Here is a 22,988-nt window from a genome sequence, read left to right on the forward strand (position 1 = left end):
TTTTATTTACCCTGCCAAACCCCCCCAAAGTAGAGAAATTTCCGCAATTATCGGCCGCCCCTCCCCCTTCAAAAAAAACACAACCTAGGCGGGTATGCGTATTTTTTTAAAATTATGAAACCCCATGCATTATTTCTAAAACAATTTTACAAATTAAATTTTTGAAATCCAGAAACAATTTATTTTGGTAAAACAATGTAATATATTATAAAAAACCAATTTAACAAATTTAGTTTGGTAAAAAAAAAAATAAAGTTTAAATTACTTTAAAAAATAAAGAAAATGAAAGGCTTCCGAAACAATTTTATAACACAGCACCGGGGTTAATTACCAAACGAAATTAAATTCATTTTTCATTGTTTTCCCCCGATCAAACCCAAATTTGTTTTTTTTCTATCTTGGGGCCGAAAAAAAAAGACAAAAAATGAAACATTTATAAATGCCGTATATTTAAAAACCTTTAAAATATCCCACCTACCGAAGGAAATTTTTTTCTTTTTTATCTTCGGAATACACCCCAAAGGGGGAAAAGGGGGTTTAATTTTTTTAAATTAAATTTTAAATTTTTTTTAGAAACAAAAAGAAGGGGCCCGCTTTTTTTTTTTGTCCCCAACGCCCTTTTTTAACACGTTAACGGCCCAAAACCAAAACGGTTTTGCCAAAATTTAATTTTTTAAAACTTTCGAAAATTTTTTGGGGTTCTTTTAAAACAAAACTTAAAAGCTGAAGGGGCCCCCCTTAACAAGAAAAACATTTGGGGGGGGTTAATGGTACCCGGCGCAAGCTACATCCCTGGCCGAAATCTACCCTTAAATTAAAATCTTTTACATTTAAAAATCCCCCAAAACAATCCAACAAAAAGTTAAAATTTAATAAATCACATTTATTTTTTTTAATTTCCCAAAAATTTCCTTTGGTTAATTTTAAAATAAAGTTTTAAAAAATTATTTTGGGGAAAACATAGACAAGGGTAAATTTTAAATTTGGTTATGAAATAATTTCCTCCCAAAAATAATTGTTATGGTAAAAAAAAATATATTTTTCAAGAAATTTTGTAAATACCCCCCTTTATTTTTCAGGGTAGCATTGTTCCACGTATTTGAACAATTTAAGGGGTTTAATTTTAAATACTTCAAGGTAAACAAAGAAAAACAAAAGACCGAAATTTTCTATAACCCAAAAAGTTACCCCATTTCTTTTGGAAAAATTACAACTACCGGGGTTTTTAGAATAAAACACTTTAAAATGTAAGGTTATTAAAATTTTTCCTCTTTTAAATTCGTTTTCCTATTAATGCACCGAGAAAAAGACATAAAAAAGGGGCAAATTTTTTAATTTTTTAAAACCTTTTTTTGTTATTTTGAACGAAAAAGTAATTTGTGTGGGTTCCGGGTGGGGGTTTTTTTTGTAGGCAGTTTTAAAACTTTTCTGTTCAAAAACAAATTCCAAATGTAAAAAAAGAAAAAAAAATGTAAAAACCGAACGGTTTTATTTAATTAAAAAAATTGGAAGTTTTTTGCTAACAAAAAAATAGAATTAACAAATTCAAAATTTAAAAACTTTTTTAATGGGCGTTTTTAACAAAAAAAAATACATGCAGGGTTAAAATGAAACTTCGCATTTTTAACCATGCCTTCCCCCCCGTTGGGGTTTTAAAATATCCACAAAACACTTTCAAAATTTATAAATTTTAATTACAATCTTCAAAAAAGACCTTTATTGGTAAAGATCCCCAAAACTTTTGTTATGTTTGCCAGTGCCTCAAAAAATTTTTAATTTTGATTTTTAAAAAGGGTAATTTCAAAAAAAACATTTTGCCCCCCAAGGGTTAACCCCTTTATATTTTGTTATTTTAAGAAAAATTATTTCCATCCCCCAAACCAAAATTTTTTATTTTTAAACTTTTTAAAATTTTTTATTAAAAGACCCCGCAAAAAATTGAATGCCAAACCCCCGAATGTTCCCGTCCCCGCCCTTGTCCATCATGACTGGACCCATAATTGTTTTTAATTAAACTTCCAGGTTTTTTAAATGTTTTTAAACTAAAGGGGAGCCCCAACCCCCTCCTGCTCGTTTCAAAAAATTTTTCCGCCCAAAAGAAACCAACTTATTTTTAAAATGATATTTAAAAAATTTCCAGGTTTCCCCAGATAGAAAATTTAACCTTCCCCCAAAATCTAAACCGACAAATTTTTCCTTTTTTTTTTCTCTTCGAACAATTTCTTCCTAATGTCTCCCTTACACGTTCATTTTGGGTTTTTTTGGGGTTCCCCCTTAGGAAAGGCGGGGTTTTGCCGGACCAGGGGAAAAAAAAGGGGTTATCCCCGACGAATAGGAGTCACTTTCCCGTTTTAGATAAAATTACCCGGGGGGGGTTTTTTTAATAGTTAGGGGGGCCCTTTATAAAATTTTGGTTCAAAATTTTCACAAATACCAAGTTAAAAAAAAACCCAAAAAAAAAGCAAAAAAACCCAAAGATTGATTTTGGGGTTAAAATTAAAAACCCAAACCAAAAATGGTAAATTCCCGTGCAGGAGGGGTAGAATTTACCGGTTGTGAAAAACACTAAAAATTGGGTCTTATTTTTCCTTTTTCTAAAACTTTTCTTTAAGTTTTAAGCCCACTTTTGGGTTGTAAACTTTTCCCCCTTGGGGGTTTGGGGCTTCCCCCACCAAATAACAGAGCTTTAAAAATGGTAAGTTGCTGTTCCTTGCTTAGCGCTCAGCATATAGGAGTGGGACCGACTGGTCGCCCGTTGTCAGTCATAATGTTGACCGGGTGGGGTGTGCTGCTGGGTGTCTTCGGCAGTATGCTTCAGTGAGGTAGCACTATAAATCGGCAAAAGTTCCGGCCTATCACAAGGAGACTTAACACGAACATACCGCAGCCTCCAAAAACACACATACGCACTCACCACACGCATGCATGTCGCAAGCACGGGAGGCCGTCCTTAAATGACCTTAGCTGTTAATAGGACGTTAAGAATTGTACCTGCTGCCCCCATTGCATGATCGTAAGAGGCGACTAAATTTGGGATCTTATCTTTTCTCTTCTTAACAGCTTTCTTCTTCCTAATGTCTCCCTTGACAATGCCTCACTTTTGGCCTTTAGTTGAGCGTTCGCCCCTGTGAGGAAGGCATTGGTTTCTGTCCCCTTGCCGAGACATACCAGAGTCTTTAAAAATGGTAGTTGCTACTCTTGCTTAGCGCTCAGCATACTTGGAGTGGGACGACTGGTTAGCCCGTTGTCAGTATAATGTGACCGGGTGAGGTGTGCTGCTGGATGTCTTCGGCAGTATGCTTCAGTGAGGTAGCACTATAAATCGGCAAAAGTTCCGGCCTATCACAAGGAGACTTAACACGAACATACCGCAGCCTCCCAAAACACACATACGCACTCGCCACACGCATGCATGTCGCACGCACGGGAGGCCGTCCTTAAGTGACCTTAGCTGTTAATAGGACGTTAAACAAAATAAACCAAACCAAACCAAACCAAACAAAATAAACCAAACCAAACCATCCCTAGCGTAATAATATGTAATGACATATTAAAATATATTTCTAACTATACAGCACATTAAGCTATTTTGCATGGATCGATAACCCGCATAGCGATATATCCCATAAGATCGGCGAATGAACAGTTATTAAATGTTTCAATTCAGAGAACGCTTGTCAAACCAGTGTGTTTTCGCATAATGCATAGATGCTAGTCTTTGCAAAAATACCGCCCTCCGCGGAATGGCCAATGCAATAGACGGTCATACAAATACATACTTTTTTACACAGCTGTTCTTTTTTTTCTTTTTTTTTAGGTTCAAATAAATTTATTTTTTCAAAGCTGCAGATACATAAATGTCCTCGTGTAAGAGGGCTATCATTCGCCTTACGTCTTCTTTCTTACTTCTAACAAGTTTAATGTCATCTCTCTCTCTCTCTTTCTCGCGCGCGCGCGCACACACACACACACACTGCTCCTTACACACACGCATAGCATAAGTATGTATATCTTACCATTTATAGTTTATTTTGCAGTACATTAGAATCATGTTTTCCCTTATCAATATACTTTAATTTATAGACACATGTACATTAATTAATTTCTACATCAATAATTGTGTCATTGTGTCAGACATACTAATTTATGTTCATGTATATATTTCAATAAACACTAGCTGTGAACATTTAATACATTATATATACTACACACTTGACCTTGAATTTAACACCCCTACTAATATATTTCAGAGTTCAATAATAATTAAAATAATAAATATGTATTTTCACACTCTTAATATATTGGATGTATAAACAAATTGTATGTTTATAAATATTCATTTCTTCATTAAATAAAAATACAATTATTATGTCAGCCATACTATAATTCATATCGCGCATATTATATATTTTCCTTACACCCTAAACATTCACTCGCATGCATCATCTTATATTATTCATTCGCATGCATCATATTATTTTCTTTATTACATTGTATACAAATATAATACAAAGTTCAATCGTAATCATAATTATAGTATGCAGGTTTCAAACAAAAATTCCGGAAAAATAGTCCGGTTTTCTTTGCTACGTAATTTAGACACTTATTGTTTACTTGCGGTTTATAGCACAAATGGTTTTACTGTAAGTAAAGTTTACAGTTCTTGAAATAGTGTTTTGTATTTTGATATTACTGAAAGGTTTTTAGTTTCTGGTGTAACTTTAAGATGTAAATATATGTTTTCTTTCAGTATCATTCGTATATTAATTAAGGCTGATGCAGGAGTTGTTGATTTATTCTGAATTTTTTTTTATGTTTCTCACTTTCCAAATGACCCACTTAGTTGTATTGATTATTGTGTTAAAAAGAGCTGTTGTCAAATTGACAGATACATCTCCAAATATCATAATCTCTTCGTTTATAGTATTTAGTGGTGTTGTTAAATCATATAGTTTTATTGTATAGTGTATTTTGAATTAAATCTAGTAATTGAGTTGTGTAGTTACATTTGAAGGTGTGGCAAGGTTTCTGTTTCAATGTTGCACAAAGGACAAATCCCATTTGACCTATTCATTACCTGTAATCTTTTTTCTGTATATATTATTCTGTGAATGATTTTCCACTGAAAATCTTTCATTTTGTTTGTTATTGCTATGTCAATGCTGTTTAGGTTCTTCCATATTTTACACCATTCTATCTCTTTTTGAAAGTGATCATTCCATTTTGCTTCTGCCTTCGGTGTTGCAATTGTTTCTTTATTATCAAGTAGAAGAGATAGTTTAAGTTCTTTTGGTTTTAGAACTTTAAAGTGATCTATTTTAAAAATACATATTTCTGATTTATTGTTGATGTAAATATTCTGTTTTTTTTATTCTTCATTATCTGGTCCTTGCAAAGTAGTGATATAACTTTTTGGAATAGCTCTCTTTATTTTTGAAATTTCTGCAATCCAGTTTTGTTTAAAAGTAAGTTTTCTTAATAACTGATGATTGTTTATAAAGGTGTTACTGTTTTATCCCATATGTCAGCTATTTTAGTTATTCTACTTTTGGAAAAAGCTGGTATAAATAATTGGTGTTTGTTTAACTGCAAGTTTTTATTACCAAAACGTTAACATGATAAAATTTGTTGTTTACCATTTGGTATTATTTTTGATCTGAAGTTGGTCCATGCTTTCAAAATAGTATTTTGACATTCGGTTGTTAATATTTAGTCCTGTTAAGTCTGAGCAGGCTGTAAAGACATTAGTTTGCATGTATTTGGCATCCAATATTTTTAGATAAAATTTCCCTATAGCATTCCAACTTTCAGTTTTTGTATGCAGAATTTTGTATATACTTTTAATCTGTTTACTTTCTACCAAATCTACCAAATTTATCATATCCATCCCCCCGTTTTCTTTGCTATTGCAACAAACTTTCCTTTCTATCTGATTAACTTTCCCTTCCCAAATAAAATTCCATATCATTTTATTAATTTTTTGTAAGTAAACTTCTGGGATTCCCCTGGCTTCTATTTCAAATCCTATCAATGAAATAATGAAAGATTGAATAATGAGTACTTTTCCTTTATAGGTAAGATTTCTTGTTTTCCAAACTTGGAGACAGTTTTTAATTTTTTTTAATTTTTTCTTTCCATATACCCTCGTTGTCTATTTCATGACCATGAAAAACACCAAGTGTTTTAACAGCAGACTTTGTCCATTTTATTTTTGTAAATAAAGGATCTTTGTTTTTCCATTGTCCTAAGTAAATACCTTCTGTTTTATTGTAATTTATTTTTGATCCTGATGCTTCTTCATATATCTTCAATAATTTAAATGTTTTTTTCTGTTGATTTCCTGTCTTATTCATGAGTTGAGTATCATCTGCGAACATATTTAGTTTAGCTTCAATATTACAAGGTAGATTTATACCTTTGATATCTGGATCTGCTCTAATGGCGCATGATAATGGTTCAGCTTGTATTATGTAGAGTAATGGTTCAATCGGGCAGCCTTGTCGGGCTGATCTTGTTATTTCAAAGTATGGGGATGTAAACCCATTCGTCTGTAAACAGGTTTTTGAATTTTGCAATAACATACTAACCCAATCACAAGATTTATTCCCAAAATTAAAATCATGTAGGCATTTTAAAATCCACTCCCATTCTATTCTGTCAAAGGCTTTCTGTTGGTCTAAAAATATAATTGATTCTTCTTGGTCTTCTAACTCACAGTAATCTACTATATCTTGTAGTAGTCTGTTAGCGTCCATAATGTTGCGTCCTGCTACAAATCCCTTTTGATCGGTATGGATAATTTTCTGTAAAACTGTTTTCAATCTGTTACTCAAAATTTTTGCAATGATTTTATAATCTGTATTTAAAAGTGTTAGGGGTCTCCAATTTGTTTTATATCTTCTCTTTCACCCTTCTTATACAGTAGTTTTAAAATACCTTTATGTTGAGAATTTGTTAATTTATTGTTTTCAAAAATTTCTATAAATAATATGTTCATCTCGTTTTTTATCAAGTACCAATATTTTTTGTAAAATTCTGCTGTTAATCCGTCTTCTCCAGGCGACTTGTTTTGTTTTAATGATTCAATTGCTTTTGTTATTTCTAACTGTTCTATCGGCCTATCAATAAAACTGCTCTCTTCCTTTGTTAATTTTTTCTCTAAGCACCTCGTTAAGGTATTTGCTTTCTCAATATCACATCCTTCTGTTGTAAACAATTTTTCATAAAAATTTTTTTGTTCATAAAGTATATTTTTAATCCCAATTTTATATATTCCTTCATCGGTTTTTATCTTGTACCATAGTTTGTTTTCTGCATTCTTTTTTTCGAAGTCAAAAAAATACTTTGATGACCTTTCACCTTCTTCAAATTCTTGAATTCTTGATCTCACTTTAGCTGCATCTGCTCTGTTATTGTGGTATTTTTTTTATTTTTTCCTTTAGTGTGTCTATTCTATTTAGAATACTTGGATCATTATTTTCTTTTCCTGCAAGTATATCTAATTCTTTTCCTATCTTTTGTATTTCTTTTGGGTTCGTGTTAATATGTTTACCAATTTCAATCGCTAATTCTTTGATTTTTATTTTAATGAGATCCCACCATTCACATATTTTATCCTGTAAATTCATTTCATTTTTCCAATGCTTCCAACATGCTTCTAGTGAGTTTTGAAATTTCATATCATTAATAACTTTGTCACTTAACTTCCATGACACAACTGTTCTTTATGCATAAACATTTTGTCGAATTTTCTCCCTAATTTTTCAGTATTATTTTCCGGTGGATGGATAATGGCTAAATGGTGTGAAATTAGTCAAATTGTTCATACGCGACGGTAATGTAATTCTTGTTAAATTATTCAAAGAGGGGAAAGCACGCATTAAGCTAACGACCTAATGTAGAAGCTCTAAAAAAAGTGCTTGGCATCAACTTGTTCGACACAACAGCAACAAGACTAAGAAAAAATTTCAAACATGGTTCATATTCTAGATTTTTGTTAACAGAGATATGGTAATTTGAACATTCAGCAGTAGAGATATTTTCAGCAAACAGGTATATAATGGCATATCTTGACCATCACGAATAGGACTGTTGATGATATGGTGACATGGTTAATGGACAATAAATGTCACAGCATAAAAGATTACTTCAAAGGCCTGCGACATCATACCATTAGTTTGATGAAGTTAGTAGTGAAAATTAGCAGTTATGTTTAATCATCTGTCCACACGCCAATCACACTTCAAGAACATCCCAACACAAGTACCTTTTAGTGAGGTCTGCAGTCATGTAGTGAGGAAATTAAGCGGGACAACATGGGGAATCAAAATATACCTAAACGTATGTTCAAATGTGGATGGGGAGGTCAATTTGCGCAAAACGTTCATCATTTGTTATTTTCTAGCTATTTGATTATTACTATTTTCAAAGGAAACGAATCACGTGCATATTAAGAACTACTTATATAAATTTTACGTGGCATGAAAAAAGTCTTTTAACAGCAATGATAAACACATGGAACGCGTGGATCGGAACTCATCGTCAAATTATATATTTTCTTAACATAACACCCCCCCCCCCCCCCCCCCCCCCCCCCCCCACCCACCCACCCCACCCACCCACCTCCACCGGATAACCTCACGAACCTTTTTTCCCTCCATCTACCATTTATATGTCAAGGATTAATTTGCAGAACTCTCTGAAAAAACCCAAACATCAAAAACACACTCGTACATGTCGTTTAGTATGTTCTCTATTGAAGCGATACTACAACAACCAGGTCTAGTGACAGATATAGTTAAGTGACACGCACCTCTTTGAGCAATTCACATGGCCGGGGCTGTGTATACAAACATTATATATCACTAGGCTACCAGTGACAATCACTACAATCCAACGCCTTACATACATATTGAATCAATACATGCAATACTGTTGTTCACAACTGATGGTAATATATATATATATATATATATATTTAAGGACATCAGTATCCGTAGTATTCATTAAGGATTGGAATTTAATTGCATTTATTTCCAAACAGAACTATTATCTTAAATAAAATTTATTTTACTGGTAAATTTAATTCATTCTTACAAATAGTGAAACTCGTCTCAAACATTTCTATTATTACAACAAATGCAAATTCTATCTTTTCTTTCTGCTTCAATAATTAATTTTTGGTTTGTTGTTCTAAATCTACAAAGTGTATTCCTGTCTCTATCATCTGGCTGTTCAAAATAATTTTCGAATCCTCATTTTTCTTCAAATCCTATAACACCCAGAAAATATCGCTTTTCCACTTAATATATTTTAATATGCTTGTCATTTATAATCTGTTCGACTGCTTTTAACAATTCTATGTGTATAGTACATTGAACATCTCATAATAACTTAAATCACATTCATTCAGGACATTCTTAAGATATGTCAAAATTGTTAAATCATGTGTAATGTTTCTACTATATAAGACCTTGTACAAGATAAACTTAGATTATATATATTTTTTACTAGATCAGCAGCTAATCATACCGACTCTTATACTATTAACTAGAGGCAGAACGTCAATTTCCCCATATACTATATCACTAGATGTACTTCTTTTTAAATCTAATATTTTTTTTACAAAACTTTTTATGTACTCCACAACCATACAATAAGATAGGTTTTACTCTTTTGTTAAACAAATCATATACGCATTGTACTGACAATATCGTACATAGCTGTTGTAAAAAAAACACTTAATAGTTTACTATTAATTTGGTAATATATCAATTCTTTTCACAAACGTTTCTTCACACTTTATTAAAAGCTTTTTCGAAATATATGAAAATACAATACAGTTTTTTTGGCATATTACTAAGTGAAACACAATAAACAAGTTATCCTATGAATACCTAACAATCAGTTATACAAACTCACCTGGATTTTCCTCCTCCTCCTCCTCCTTCTCTTCTTCTTCTTCTTCTTCTGCTTCTTCTTCCTCTTCTTCTGGGTAAACATAGTATTGTGTTATTTTACAGGTCATTACTGGGCGTTGCGCTCAAACAACCTGTCCGGTTCAGTACCAGTGCATCGTTTTATCGACCAATCAGCCAGTGTGCGTGATGAGAGGTATGACTAAATAAAATTAAAACAATCTGTTCTCCAATGGCATTGCTTGAAATTGTTGTTCTTCGATGAATTTATATAGAAAAACAGAACTCGTTGCACATGAATTTAGACATTTTTATGCATTTCTTTGGAATATGTACGGAATGGGGAGCTTCAATGGCACAATCCATGTTATCATAATAAAGTTCAATGTGTCGTCATTAATTTACAACCGCACCCATTCGCTAGACCTCCCCTCCTACTCATGTTAACCATCTGTTACATACACTAATTCTTCAACCACTGACGTGTGTCCCTTTGGTTGTTTTAGCACTGTCTATTTATAACTCAGCGTCCAAAAGCAGTAAAATTTAACCACTGGACTGCTGTATTTATCAACTACACATTTCCGTTTGGGAATGGCTGAGTAACGCTCATGACTGAATTTGGCAAATCGCATGTCGGTACCAGGGGTCATGGATCACGGAAGGGATATTTGAAATTATACAAACCGAGTTGTTAAATCTCCTTGATTAAACTATTGGTTCATACATTTTCATATTGTTTGTTCGCTTTGGGTTTTTTTTAAGAACAGAAATCAAGAAACCCGAACTTTAAACTTCATGAAAGCAATTTAGTTTACAATTCGTTTTTTTTTTTTTTTTTTTTTCTTCCAATCGGTATAAAATTGATATATTTCACAAGTGCAGAGTTAATTATCAAGGTCTTCAAATCTGTAAACTTATGTTATTTAACATTTCATTACAGAATGCGGGATCTTGGATAACATAGATCCTGTTAACGGATTTCTTAGGTTCTCGAAGAACCCAGTGGACATGGTTGCCCTTGGAATAATGAACAAAGCGGAAAATGTTAGTTGTCCATTTGGTTATGCGGGACCGAACAGAATGGTGAACGTTCTTTGTAAAACAGGAGGATGGACACAGCTCGACGATAAGAAATGTTACGGTTGGTTGATTCTGGGTATCTATGTAACATATGTAAATAACCCCGTAATAAATTGCACATTTTAAAAGTGAACCATCAACACTTTTTGCTGTCTACATAAAAATCAATTGTCATTCGGCACTCGGGCTTTTCATTGCTAAAGATATATTCCAGGTCATGACCTCACAAGTTTGATGATCGCGTAGAGTCAGTATGGCGAACATAAACCAAACCCATTTATAAACACAGTTTTCTGTTTAACATGTTAACAACTTAGACCTCATGTACTCCAAAAGACTGTCGAGTAATTTCCCTATCATCGATCCATGATTTCGTAAAAAGATATTGATCCATCTATGAAGCTCTTTAGTAAAACATAAAGTTCGATGTCAAATATTAAAATACTGTGATATCGTTTTGTATTACACAGTCATATTTGATCTCATGCTCCGGCTCTCTCATTTGTTTATATATATAATATAGCTTAAATACACTTATGACGTCACTGGTAGATAGGTCACGTTCTAGGCCGGATGACATTTCCGTCAAATTGGTGTGCATTTAACAAAATCACGAATATCTCGAAAATGACTTAACATAATTTCTTCAGAGAACTTTATTTCCAACCTTACTTATCAATCAGCAACAATAACAAATCTTTCAGTGTACTCTTAAAGTTGTAAGAAACTTTATTTGAAACCTTAATCTTTCTGGCTTGAAGATGATGTATTAATGTTACAATTGAAGGAACTTTATAACAACAAAGGTAACGAAACTAAATTGTCTTCATCAATCGAAAAATAAAGATAATTTACTAACATCAACGCCATGAATGTCTCCTTCAAAATTATGCTAAAGTGTAAATATGAGCGATGAAAAATGAGATGGCTTCCGAATACTTTAAACAATGTTAACAGTTTCCTGTCTCACTCTGTTCACCAAAGTTTACTATAAAACTCTTTAGCGTATTTTTTTTTCTTTTAAAGGGAATAACTTATTCATTGCCTCCCGGAAAACAAATCTATTGTACTATGCTTTAAAAGATGGTATGCAAATACAGTGACCATTTAGGACGCTGCTTATATTTTCCCGTTCTGCATTCAATACCGCTGGAATTTTTAACGTGCGCAAGAAAACTTTCGTTTTTTCATTGGCCACCCGACCGGTAAGCTTGACCGAGGTGTCTGATTATTCAAAATTCAGATATTCGATTTTGCTTTTATCAGATACTTTTTTACCACCTCTTGGGTTGTTTAGAGGGATATTTAAGGATCCCGGCAACTGTTGAACTAATTTTATCAGCACTGTCTGAATCACATTTTGGAATGACATATGGTTGTAGGTCGTTGGTACAGTAATTAAATCTGTAGTTTCGTTTTATGGTCTACAGACTGCGACAGTTCTCGGTACAACAGGGATCGACTCGAAAAGTGTTTTAACAAAATGAATGTCAACCAGACGTATGCTGCTGCGAAGAAACAGTGCAGCAATGGTTTCAAGATGCCAAGGCTAAACGGCCCGATTCAAGTGGCAATTTTCACCAAACTTTCAAGTAAGACAATACACAACAGCAAGTGTTCAAATTCACAATGGTTTCAAAATGCCAATGCTAAACGGCCCGATTCAGGTGGCAATTTTCACCAAACTTTCAAGTAAGACAATATACAACAGCAAATGTTCGTATTCACAATGGTTTCAAGATGCCAAGGCTAGACGGCCCGATTCAAGTGTCAATTTTCACCAAACTTTCAAGTAAGACAATACACAACAGCAAGTGTTCAAATTCACAATGGTTTCAAAATGCCAATGGTAAACGGCCCGATTCAGGTGGCAATTTTCACCAAATTTTCAAGTAAGACAATACACAGCAGTAAATGTCATTATTGTTGTAATATCCAGGTCAGTGTCATTTCCAATTGTCAAATTAAATCAAGGTTTAGTTAAGATTATTTTGTTACCACTTTGCCACCGCCAAGTGACACACAAAACATAATATGTAATCCAAATATATTTTCTAGGTGAGTGCACTTGGATTGAAGCTGTTTATGACGTAGGAACGGGTAAGTGGCTCAATGGAGATGGCCGTAACTTTAAATTTTTTGTGAATGAAGACGAGTACAGGAACCAGCAACCATACTCCGGTACTACGCGACAAGTTCTTTGTTCAGATGGCGTGTTCGAATTTCGCGACGGAAGTCACACCGCTGGAACCATTTGTGACAGAATAATAAATTGAGTTGCCGTGCGTACTGGATGGTGGGGTTGATAGCGATTCAAAATTTATTATTTTTAGGACGATAGATTATAGCAAAAGACTTATCTAATGCTTTACTAAAGAGTGTTCAAATTACATTATTATATTAAATTGAATTATGTGATTAAGTTTAATTACATCGGTAATTCAGAGTCAATATACCAGTTTAAACTCGTATATAGTTTGTAAATTTAAAAAAAGCAACAAAATTCGCTATTACCCCCAGAATAAGTTTGAATAATCATCTTTTAAATCGCGGACAAATAAGTGGTTGCCTCCCAATGAAATCCAATAGTGCCGCTGTGTGTATGTTTCAACTGTCACTTTTTCCTTTGCTATTGTTAATTTCTCATTTCTATACCACGGGTACCTTTTATTCATGAGGAGCAGTGTACAAAATTGGGTGGTCTTCTTACACAAGTTATGATTTTTTATTTTTAAAAACTGTGGTGTCTATTTGTTTGTTGTTGGTTTTTTTTTTGGTTTTTTTTTTTTTAATATTTTTTAACGGTCAACTATAAACGATATTTCTTGAATCAATTATCAATGTTTCATCTGTATAATACAGTGTTTACCCGTCAATACATTTGCTTTGTAAATATTGAAGTTTGAAATTTCAATCAATTGTGACTATTTACCTGCAACTAATTAAGTTTAGTTTATTACCATTACAAGATTAATTAAGATCAGCTGCACCTGTATCAAATATACAACATAAAAAATGATTGAATAAATTAAAACATGTGGTGTATACATATCATCAGTTTAAATTTAACTCTAATGATATGGTTTAACAATTTTTACTAGTTATCTGAAAATATTATTGTGTTTTTAAGTTTTTATATGTAAATAATATACATTGTACGTATCTTTCTTTACTTTTTAACTTGTAATGATATGCGTTGAATTTGTGTTTCATCTTTAAAGTATTGTGTGCACTTATCGAGTAATATACATGTAGTCATTTTTATAGCATTGTTTTTTATCTCTTAATAATGCAGCATTTACTCATCACTTCTAATCCTCATTTGTAAATAGCAGAGTGTGTACTTTTGATGTTTCTTTAAAAAAGACTGTCTAAGCATTTTATCAAATTTATTTCTATCTGTAAATAATATGGTTTTATCTAGTTATCAAATTTTACTCTTTTTCTTTAAATAATATAGCGTCTTTTTATTGTAAAATCTTATTCGTTATCTACAAATGATATGGCATGAACTTGGTATCAATTTTGAGTTTTCATCGGTAAATAATTTAATGTATACGTATCAATTTTTTTTTTCAACTTTAAATAATATAGGTTGAACATATTTTATTACCTTTGGTTTTTCATCTATAAAATAGTGTCTAAATGTCAATGCTTAATTTTTATATCAGTGATATAGCGTTGTTGTCTTCATAATGCTGTTTTGTATCAGTGAAGTAGAGATATGGTGTGAACTTTTCAATTTCTACTATTCAGATTTGAAAAATATGATCTGTAAATGATTTAGTTTTTACTTCATATAAACTGTTACATTTTGTCTGTAAACATTGTGATATTTGAGTTATGCGTAATCTTTGCAGGTTTTTTTAATGCTTTATTTATAACCTGGTTCTATCAAGTAATAAAATAAAATATTGATTTGGAAATTTCGTAATTGAGTATGATTATTTTGCTTAAGTTTATCTAGTTTCAAATCAAAACCAATTAGTCTTTCAAAAATAAAAATAAATATACACTTATCGAATAAAACTCCACAGCAAAACAGACCTACAACTCATTCTAGGGAGTTTTAAATCGGCTGCCATAAACTGACAGAATATATCTCTAGACAATATTAAAAGACAGAAAAATCAAAAGGTCACTAAATATTTCATAATTTAAGAACGAGACTGTTAATATACGTTTACCAAATTAAAACAAAAAATCTGACTGGCTTGAATTGCACCAATAAATAAACATTTGTGTCTTTTTAGCTTTTTAAATGCAAGTAAATGGGGTATGTTTTATGCTTCTAAATTTTAAATAATACAACATAATGACTTTTAATAATGTCTTTGACGTTTAAACGTGGTCACCACTGAAGCAAAATTTTAAGGTGAAATTGAAACATTATCATTTCCATTTCACATCACTCATCCTAGATGTACGAAGTGCTGCCTAGACGTTAAGGACAAGTGCACTTGAAAGTATCTGAACCTTTACGGTATTTTACAAACAATCGTTTGTGCAATTTGATTTTCATCTGTACCACGTGTTCCTGTTGATGACTAAAATACAATACATGCAATCGCTTTTGTTATGATAAGTAAAAAGATTAATTTGTTTATTTGAAACTCATCTGGTGCATGTACCACAACAAAGAAAATCCATGTTGTGTATTGTAGTGCAATCAATAAGCGGGACTGACTTGAGATTTGAGATTAATTTTAGTTTTTCTTTTATTCTTATGTCAACTTACAACGGTCAAAAAAATGCACGAAACAGATACATGAACAACTAAATATATACTTAAAACTTTTAAAATTTACATTTCAAACATTAGGCATTTTATGTTACTTTACAGAAAAGCTTTAGCTTAACCTGGATATGTAAATTTTAGCACTTCAATCATTAAGATATTATGGTAAATGAATGTCAAATTAGTATTGTGGCACTTCAATCATTAAGATTTTATGGTATATGTTTGTCAAATTGGTATTGTTGTATAAGAAAATCAATGCGATTAAAGCATTGCTATATGTTTAGGTTATCCTTAATCATCGAACCTTTGTGAATATGATAAAGTAACATTTTCAAAATTTGACTATTCTAGATCAAGAGGCTAGCTTTGTAAATCTCTTTTTATCCGTCCAAATCCCGTCAATCAGTTAGCCATTTAATAGTCATCATTATTGATATTTTTCAACTATTGATCAAATATTGTCTTAAAAATCCTGGCATATGTTCAGATTAAGTCCTTATTGTGTATCCCATATTCTATAGCTAAGGCATGTATTCTAGAGATCTGCTGAAAACAATGCCATCGTTATATTCCAAAAAAGAATGGGATGGTTTTTTTTTTTTTTTTTTTATTTTTTTTATGAATTTAGTTTTTAACCTCGAAGTTCATGCTAGGCCATTTCTTTTGAATTGGAAGTTTTATATCGTTATTTTAGTAATTCACACCATTTCGGCTTGAACGGTCCTTTAGAGTCAGCTATGGGCGTCATTTAAAGTATATGACATCCAGTTCTAAGTAACACCGTTATGAAATACGGTTATAACAAAATTCATTCGTGTAACTTAACCTTTTAACTTTCAAATATATGTTTTAAGCATGCAGCCCTTCACGGGTTTTGCCTTTTGCAATGTATTGCTATAATATCTGATAATCTACTGAAGGTTTCCTGTTAGCCAAGGAACATGCTTACAGGCAGGTCATGCGTATGCTTTTTGCTGATTGGCTTGCGGAAGTAGTTTGAATTTGGAAGATATGCAAGCCCTGTTTACAGGACAAATATCTATCTATTTCAAGGATTTTATCGAACGTGTCAATGTATGAGGATCTTGTAAGGAATATTCCGAATTTGAAAGGATTGTATATCTTGCTTAAAAAATTACGTCTCAATTTACCATTTAAACATACATATATTAAATGTGTAGTAATTCTAGCTAGATATATAAAGAAACTCTCGGGCATCCCTGATTGCGTTACAATTGATTTCACTTTCTCAGCCGAACAGTGTGAAATCAAGCAAAACAATCCCAGCAGAAATTATATGTTAACAGCATACTAACTTGTGCATTCAACCATCATTTTGCACAAAATGTATGATCTAGAAAGCCTTAAGTTCAGGATTCAATGCGCTAGACGGTCAAATTCTATATTGACCTGAGGAATTCTAAGGCAGATAGTTTCAAACTCTATTGAATATCCCTTTAATGCTTATATTCCCGAATTATTTGTCACAATTGCTGGACATGACTCCACTTGGTACACGATAACAGCTGGTGCCATGTTGGTAATAGTTTACATACTGATCATATAAATCTTTTGCTGATAATGATGCTTATTGTCTTTCCATGTATTGCTTATTTGGGTGAATAAAATTAATCGCATTGAAAACGTGTATTTGTTTTTTATCAGGAACAAACAGAAGTCAAAGAGTTACAACAATCATCAGAGATCAGCTTTATCGCTTGAGTAAAAGTTAGCTTTATTTCGAATCAGTATCAACATATATATGTAAGATCATTGAATATACAATTTGAGGACGAAAATGCTGAAGCCTGTATTGAAGAATATTGCTTTGGTTTGAATTATATACTATCTTTTATATTTATGAATCTATATATAGCACTATAACCTGTGGGTATTTCTGGCTAGGCGATTGGGTGCCGTAGATCGTGTGTTCGAGGCCCGGTCAGAGCACGCGTTATAAAGTTGTCTTTCTTCGTCAGTTGTGTTACTATGTAATATATATATATTGATGGACATTTAAACAGGTAAAATCACTCATTGTGATGTAAAACAAATGCTTTGTACAATGTACAATACTTCGGTATTCATTCTCTCAATTTGTAATATCATAAAAGGAAACGGCAATAAGTATCCAAAAGGCAATATATTATTTCATATGGGTTTAAGTTCATTTTTTCCATTGATATACATCATTTTTTTATTATTTCTGCATCTGTTTCATTTCATATCACAAAAGATGTAATTTGAATATTAAAGCCCTCTGTGGGACCTTTACTCTAGTGTCTAGGTTGTTTCGTTACGTTTACTTATCTTGGCCTCATCTTAACAACCTACTACCGTAGTACACTGATTAAAGTCTTTACTCCAATGAGAAGTCTTTGGGTGTTTGAACTTTAACTTATCGGTAACTTTTGGGGCTGTGTCAAAGGAACTTAACAACCAATATATATATATATATATGTATCCCGACTGTTAAGAAAAAGTCGTGTGAATTAAAAACTGACGTCTGACTTACGAACCGACGATTTCAGGTCTCAAAAGCCTCTAAAGAAAGATAAGTCGTATTAACAGCAAGTAATGCAGATAAAACTTTTTGTTCCATAAAATTACACTCTATGAATTATTCCTTCATAAATTATGTCATTCTATAAAACTATACTCTGGATTTAACAAAACAAAATTTCAAAAATGTTGCATTTTGCGAGGTAGATCACCAACAACGGTATCAAGACTATAAAATCGTTTTATGATTAGAAGGGGGGTGGCTGCGGTATATTCGTGATCAGTCTTTTTGTATATATAAACAACATATGATAATGACAGGCCCAATGTTCACATAGAAACATTAAAAGTGGTTTGAATTCAATCAATGTCTAAAAGAGTAATTATGTTCATCGATTGAAAACAACAACAGGCTGCTACACATTTTGACACAATACCAAAAGTTAATACTTTACAATAGGATAACCAAGTAATCGCTACGACCATCAAATATGTATGTAAAACTAGCACGAAACTATCAAATTATTACGAAGCTTAAACATTTGCATTTCGCCTCTTGATTTTTTAAACGTAAACATTTTTTTTCTTATTTTTTTCATTAAGTCGTTATTTTTTAATCTGTATTACTATATGTGATGCCCTACTGGCTGCTCCTGGACTTAATTTCATTATAAGGCAACAGGAGGATGTCAAATCGTACACTGCATTCTCTAAAAAAACATTACACTACATGCTATTACAAGTACATAGTGATCCTTCATTTAATGACCATAGGTTATGATAACAGGTTATAAGTAATACAAAATTAACTGAATTAAACCGATGAGACTTATCAATGAAATATGATATACCTTAAAGTGTTGACAAAGAAATTTGTCCAAAACTGCGTCAAAAGAGCAAAGATCTATCACTTCACTAGGTCTGTCCTATTCGAAATGTAATATCAATTTGATTAAATAATTTAGGGGAATCTTTATTCTACATTTCTACATTTTATCATAACAAAAAACTCGCTCTGTCCACATATAGAAGCGTTTAACTACAGTAATTTACAATATTCCCACAGAAAAGTAGGAGATTTTCCTCTAAAATACTTTAATTCAATTAGAATAACAAAATAATAGCAAATCTACATAGAATCAATGCCTTTTGGAGTTAACACGTACAAATATCACCGTAATAGCTTCCATTTTCCTGGCGAGCAAAGACGCGTTCGAATTGTCTCCCCTTATAGGATTCGGGTATACGCCTGATACCATGGGATTTCGAAAATGACTGTGATCACTCACGGCTATCTCTGTCATTGTTGTTGCTCGGTGAATAGAACAGAAGTGTTCCATTCCTGGAGTACGATCGGCTACCAGAAGTTGACGGACAGTAACGTCCAGCTTATCATGCTGGCCATTAGATTGTTCCTCTGTGCGAGTTTGATCTTCTATTAAATGACTCACTCCTGTATCACATTCACGACCATCTGCAGGAAAGTTCTGCTCTGTGATAACCAGTATAGCAGGGTTGTTTGATGTATCTTCAATGGGCAATTCAGCGTCCATATATTGTTGGTTGTAGTCTTTGCCTCTAGCGTGTTTGATTCGCGACGTCCAGATATCAACATCGATGGTGCTGATCCATTCCATGCCATCCGACTCACATTACCTAGATGGTATTCCAGGAATAATTGATGTGTTGTCAATGAGTAATGTATTGTTGTCCATCTGTATCTGGGATTCGCGACGTCCAGATATTAACATTCGATGATGTTGACCCTTGTGGCTATCTATTGGTTGTCGGTGGTATCCTTCCTCAGTAATACGATGTCTCAAAAGGACATTAGGCCATGTGATATTCATTCACTGTCATGCGGCTCACTTCGTCCGGATAGTGATGGATCACAAAGTAATAGGCGATCATGAAGGTGAGAAGGCTGCCCTGCAGGTAGGGCGTAAGTATTGTACCTGCTGCCCCCATTGCATGATCGTAAGAGGCGACTAAATTTGGGATCTTATCTTTTCTCTTCTTTCTTAACAACTTTCTTCTTCCTAATGTCTCCCTTGACAATGCCTCACTTTTGGCCTTTCGTTGAGCGTTCGCCGCTGTGAGGAAGGCTTTGGGTTCTGTCCCCTAGCCGAGACATACCAGAATCTTTAAAAATGGTAGTTGCTGCTCCTGCTTAGCGCTCAGCATATTGGGAGTGGGACGACTGGTTCGCCCGTTGTCAGTATAATCTGACCGGGTGGGGTGTCCTGCTTGGTGTCTTCGGCAGTATGCTTCAGTGAGGTAGCACTATAAATCGGCAAATGTTCCGGCCTATCACAAGGAGACTTAACACGAACATACCACAGCCTCCCAAAACACACATACGCACTCACCGCACGCATGCATGTCGCACGCATGGGAGGCCGTCCTTAAATGACCTTAGCTGTTAATAGGACGTTAAACAAAATAAACCAAACCAGGTGAAAAGGATCAGTGTCAACCCTAAGCTGTCCGTTCATTACTAACACACTGTGAACATTTGCGTATATATATATATTTCTGCCACTCTTCGGATAATTCCTTAACATTATGATTTAATGAAGGACCGTTAAGTAGCCGTGGGTTCTGAAAGGTAAATGGATGTTTGAAAATAAGCAGCTGATAATTAGATACCAAACTGCCTTCCGTTTTGTTCCCTCTCTGTTCGTCCTGCAGATAACTATCAGGTCCAAATTCATTAATGTTGTAAACTTCATTTACCTCCGATGCAACATTTGCTCTCCGGTTAATAACATATCGAATGTATATCTACCCACTAACGACAGGACTATTCGGAGCGGGAACTGTTGTATGAATTTTCATGCTATATGTCTGTGCCACTTTGGTGGCCTCTGACACATCTGATATTCCATTTTCGTTAGATTCATTGTTTCTGCCATCACCATTGGGGCTGTTCGCTGCTATTTGATTATTACGTAGGGTCACATTAGATACGAGAGAACGTCCATGTTCCATGGGACGTAGTGTACAAACGCATAAAAAAGGCGAAAAGTGACGGAAAGAAATTACACATTGAAGGGTATGTTAAAGTAGCGACACGTTCAACTGTTTCCATTTTTCTAATGGGGGCTTACAAACAATCAGAGTTGGAGATAATTATAAGTCCTCCATACACTCGCCAGTGTTGTTTTCTTCCACAAGCTCCACATTTGCATAACGTGTTTTAGCAGCATTCAAGGAAATCCTCGTTATACTCAACTTAAGTCCTCTAGTTAAAAACACTTTCCCTTTTGGTATTGGCATTTTTTCTGTAATAAGGATGATATTTGGTTCTCATAATAATGCATTCATGTTAAGTACACAAATATCAGAAAGGGTTGTTTTTATTTAAGAGTTATCTATCTTTGAACTAGTCTAATATGAACACGCTCATTAAATATCAACGTTTAAGCTTTATAATTTTTTAAAGCAATGAAATAATATAAGCTTCAAACAAATGAATGATAAGATAAGTTTTACAGCAAATCCGCAAAAAGTGATCATGCATAATCTGAATTGTAATGGGATTTGCTTTCACATTTGTCATTTCGTTCTTAACTTGTTTACCTTAGTTGTTGAATCCTACTCTCGCGATATTTGGTAATTATCTGCGGGATTACGGAGTGTTACGGTATCAAACAATGACATTTTAAAGAAAATTTGGTGTAGAGTTATTGTTAGAAGTTTTTTGGGGGGGGGGAATGGGTTTTAAAAAGGTTTTAAGTTTTTCCCGTTTAAATTGGGCCCTCATTTGGAAAAAGGGCCCCGGGGGCGGGGCTTGGGTTCCCCATTGCAAAATAATGTATTAATAAAAAGAAAAGAAATTTTGAATTTTGAAAACGTGCAAGTTGTAGGGCCCGACCGTATTTTTTTTTGGGTTGATTACCCTAACAACTTTGGGGGCCCCGTCATGTCCCCAAAACACCCAAACACGAAACAAAGAAAGGCTGTTTCCTGAGATCCCAGGGCAAAAACCCAAAGGTCGAAAAAAGGGTTTTATAATTTAAAACCATGGTCAAAAAATTTTCCTTTTTTTTTAAAATTTTTTAGAATTGCCCGGTTTTAAAGGGGCTTTTGTCGGCCAAGAAACACTTTACCGAATTTTGGTGACAAAACTTTTTCCCAATTTGGCAAGGGTTTGGACCCCAAAAAAGAAAACCCCCCTTTTTAATTTAAGGGGCCTTAAATATAAAACTAAAGGGGAAAATGAAAAACGGGTTACAAGACCCAAAAATTTTTTATAAAATTTTCAACCCCTTCCTTTATTGGGTTTGGGCGGTTTCACTTTTTTGTTTTACAGTTTTTTTTCTTGGGGAAAAAAATTGGTCTTTTTTTCGTTTGCACTTGGCAAACTTTTTTAAAAATTTCCCATTTTTTCTGTTTTTGATAAAAAAAAATAGCATATTTTTCAAGGGTTTTTCTGAAAAAAAACCCATGAAAAAACAAAAAACCCCGTTTGATAAAAATTTCAGCTCCCACCCTTATTAAGGGGTTTTTTCCCTCGACCTCAGGGGGTACCCGGGCTAAGGGGAAGATAATTTAAAAAATGGAGAGAGTAACTAAATTTTTAATTTAAAATTTTTTTTTTTGAAAAAAAAACAAAAAGAAAAAGCAACCTTCAAGTTGGTTAAGGGGGGCCCCCTGAATTTTCGTTTTTGCATAAAAAGGGAAAAAATTTTTTTTTTTTTAATAAATTTCTGTTTGGGATAAATTTTTTTAAAAGGTTTTTA

This window comes from Pecten maximus, chromosome 15 (assembly GCF_902652985.1).
Source record: "Pecten maximus chromosome 15, xPecMax1.1, whole genome shotgun sequence".
Classification (NCBI taxonomy): domain Eukaryota; kingdom Metazoa; phylum Mollusca; class Bivalvia; order Pectinida; family Pectinidae; genus Pecten; species Pecten maximus.